This window comes from Penicillium mononematosum (genome assembly GCF_028829835.1).
Source record: "Penicillium mononematosum strain IBT 11891 chromosome Unknown utg000005l:1.0-9366267.0:1.0-9372171.0, whole genome shotgun sequence".
NCBI lineage: Eukaryota > Fungi > Ascomycota > Eurotiomycetes > Eurotiales > Aspergillaceae > Penicillium > Penicillium mononematosum.
In genome coordinates this window covers 9,361,369-9,365,184 of record NW_026643275.1, presented here as the reverse complement: position 1 = coordinate 9,365,184, position 3,816 = coordinate 9,361,369, and positions in this window count along the sequence as shown.

Below are 3,816 nucleotides of genomic sequence, written 5' to 3'. Positions count from 1 at the left end.
GATAGAAAAAGAAGAAGCCTAGCTTCTCTAAGAATAGGTTTATAATAAATTTATACGAAATAGAGGCTTCAAAATAAAGACTATAGATAGAAAAAGAAGAATCCTAGAGGGGCCAAGGCTATATTCATAATGAATTTGTACGAAGTAGAGGCTATAAACAAAGACTTCAGATAGAAAAAGAAGAAGCCTAGCTTCTCTAGGAATAGGTTTATAATGAATTTGTACGAAGTGGAGGCTTTAAAATAAAGACTGTAGATAGAAAAAGAAGAATCCTAGAGGGGCTAAGGCTATATTCATAATAAATTTATACGAAGTGGAGGCTATAAACAAAGACTTTAGATAGAAAAAGAAGAAGCCTAGCTTCTCTAGGAATAGGTTTATAATAAATTTGTACGAAGTGGAGGCTTTAAAATAAAGACTATAGATAGAAAAAGAAGAATCCTAGAGGGGCTAAGGCTATATTTATAATAAATTTATATAAAGTGGAGGCTATAAATAAAGACTTTAGATAGAAAAAGAAGAAGCCTAGCTTCTCTAGGAATAGGTTTATAATGAATTTATACGAAGTGGAGGCTTTAAAATAAAGACTATAGATAGAAAAAGAAGAATCCTAGAGGGGCTAAGGCTATATTCATAATAAATTTATACGAAGTGGAGGCTTTAAATAAAGACTTTAGATAGAAAAAGAAGAAGCCTAGCTTCTCTAGGAATAGGTTTATAATAAATTTATACGAAGTAGAGGCTTTAAAACAAAGATTGTAGATAGAAAAAGAAGAATCCTAGAGGGGCTAAGGCTATATTTATAATAAATTTATACGAAGTAGAGGCTTTAAAATAAAGACTATAGATAGAAAAAGAAGAATCCAAGCTTCTCTAGGAATAGGTTTATAATGAATTTATACGAAGTGGAGGCTATAAAATAAAGACTTTAGATAGAAAAAGGAGAATCCTAGAGAAGCTAGGAATAGGTTCACGATAAATTTATACGAAGTTAGTATATTTAAAATGAATTTATACGAAATTTACCTATTAATTTAAAGTGGTTAGATTATACAAAATAGTAGAATTAGTAGAATATATATTTGATATATAGTAGTGAATATATCCTAATATGTTATACGGTCGCACCCTATTAAAAATAATTCAAAATTTTAATCGGCCACCACACCTTTATTTCTAGGTCAATAACTCTGAAATTCAAACACTATACTCTTTAAGATATAGAATAGATCTCTACAAATTTTCAGACCGATCCTCGTACGAGAAGGAATTCCAGTCTACTCGTAAAAAGTATTCCAGTCTACTTATGGCCCCACTTTTTCCTCCCATAGTTAAGCCAAAGTCCTAATTCCAGTCTACTAGACTGCGCCCACCCCCATGGGATAGAGGTTAAAGTTAGAAACACGTGATAGTATAGTAAAACCATTTTTGGTGTTTTATAGAATTGTTATAATAATACCTACCCCTCCGGGTAATATAACTAGTAGTCGTGCCCGAAATAAGATCCGCTCCAGGCACTAGTAATCTTTTTCGAGTAGCATAGGGTTCTAAGTTACACGAAAGAAACGTATAGTCTGCGAAGACGCGCCCTTATTCTAAATCAAAGAGTTCATTATAACGGATTCAGATGCGTACGAATTGAATTATATGTTTTAACTATCTATTTTGACTGTATGTTAAAAGAGTAAAGTGAAACCATAAGAAATAGCGCAAAAATGGTACTCTATTATAAAGCTAGACATCCTCTAACGAGTAACTTATAAATTTGATTAACCAACAAGGAAAGAGTCAGTTACGAATCGGATAGAGTACGCATATGCTTAGACGGTCAACCTATAAGCGTCCACAATTAAAACGCTCTTAGTCGCTCGTAGGGATAAAGAGTGGCTTAGTGCTGCACACGGCCATTTTGATCGCCTCGAAGCCTTCAGCGGGAGACAACCTGACTATCATCTCCATGATATTGGCGAACCATCATTGGGACGGGTACTGGTTTGCCAAGCATCACATGTGAGGGGACCTTTCCTCGCTATTAGAGACCTTAAGCCGTATTGCTATGTATCACTATAAGGCTACAGGGGAAGACTCGTGTAAGACGCATTCTGAGGATATACTATAGGGGAATTTCGTCCTTCTACCCCGAGAGGGATATGATTAATGTGTTTTTATTTGTCCAACTACTGTTGATGAAAGGAAAGGTCATCCTCAGGATCCTTGTGCAAACATCATGATTGGGCATTATGTCAACAAAAGAGTGCAAGAAAGGCGCAGTCAATCGATCAGTTGTATTGCAAGATAATAGAGAATTAGGGAAGGAGAGAAAACACACACACACACACACACATAGAGAGGGAGAGAGAGAGAGAAGGGGGAGTAGGAGGGAGAGAGAAGAAGCCTTTCATCTCCACAAACAAACACTAGTAGCCTGAAGAATCAGGCAGCAATATTTGTCACCATGGCGCTGGACTGAAAGTCTCAGAGGAAGATTCTATTGTGTAATGTACATTAGAGCAAGACGACACGCTTGCGTATTTCATAAGTTAATCAACCATATTACCTTCTACAGCATCCTAGTACCATTCTTTCTTAGTGTAACCTTCTAACACATCTCACAAGCAAGTCGCCACCTACAACACACGTAGTAAATGCGATATATTGCAACCCGGTATCTCATCAATAGTGGTCAGTGGGCGCGCTTTTCCTTTTGATCCAATGATTTTTAGATACATTTAGCCATTTTGGGGAGCTCCGAGAACTTTACTGATTCAGTAACAGAGATAAATATATCTGAAGTAGAGCCACATAATTTTCGATGCCACAACAATGCAACTTTGGAGGTTCCTTCAAAGTTGGTATGTGCTACTTAAAAAGGCTAGCAATACCTATCTACAAATAACGGAAATTAAATTAGGCGATGGTGGTTGAAGTATAAAGCTGTATTCTATCGCATTGATTACGTTCTTTGCAGATGGTGGCTCGCTTGTCTTTATAGTCAGAAAGTCAGAAAGAACATCAGTAGTGAGGAAAGCTAGGTCCCCAAAAGTTCGCATGGCTGCAGTAGCCCTCGCGGAGTAGACGTGCGGTTTTTCTTTTGTGAACCCCTCCCCTTAGGTAGAAGCTCATTGGCTTCATATTGGCCCGGGAGTGGCAGGTTAGAATTGTAATATGTTGTACGAGATAGATTGAGCCCAGTGCGCAGAGTTTGGAAAAAAAGAAAAAGAAAAAGAAAAAAGAAAAAAGAAAATTGGCTTTCTATAGTACCTTGACGCGCTGGACGGACGGTATTGATAATTTGCCTGACGTATAGAGTCAAGACCTAAGGATCGTGGGAAATTGAATTGTCCAGCAGAGGTCCGATGAAGGGCGCGAAACGGAGAGACGATGAACTGTAACTTGGGAAACTGCTGTGTGCCTGGTCCCTTAGGCCATTAGCGACAGCACAAAGCCTGTTTCCTCTCTCGACACTAATACCAAGTCATCTTTTCTCTAATGCTGTCCTGCTCGTTCTTTCTGCTCTGGTTGCGGCAGATAATGGCGATCCACACCCTTTGCGGCTTGTGGGTTTCTTAACGGGCGGTCAGCGACAGCTTGCAGCTGATGTGGATAGGGACATTCTAACTGAGCCTTTTAAGTTGCTCTACTAAGTACTAATCCTGCCCTTTTAGCTCTGCAGTTTTATGCTCTACATATGTGCCCTAACAGTCGACATGTACAACATAATTGGTGGAAATTAACAGAAGCCGAAGTCGAACTTGGTCATAAATTGGTCACTTCCAACCTTGGAAGGTTCCTTGGAAGGTTGGTACTTTGTTTCTC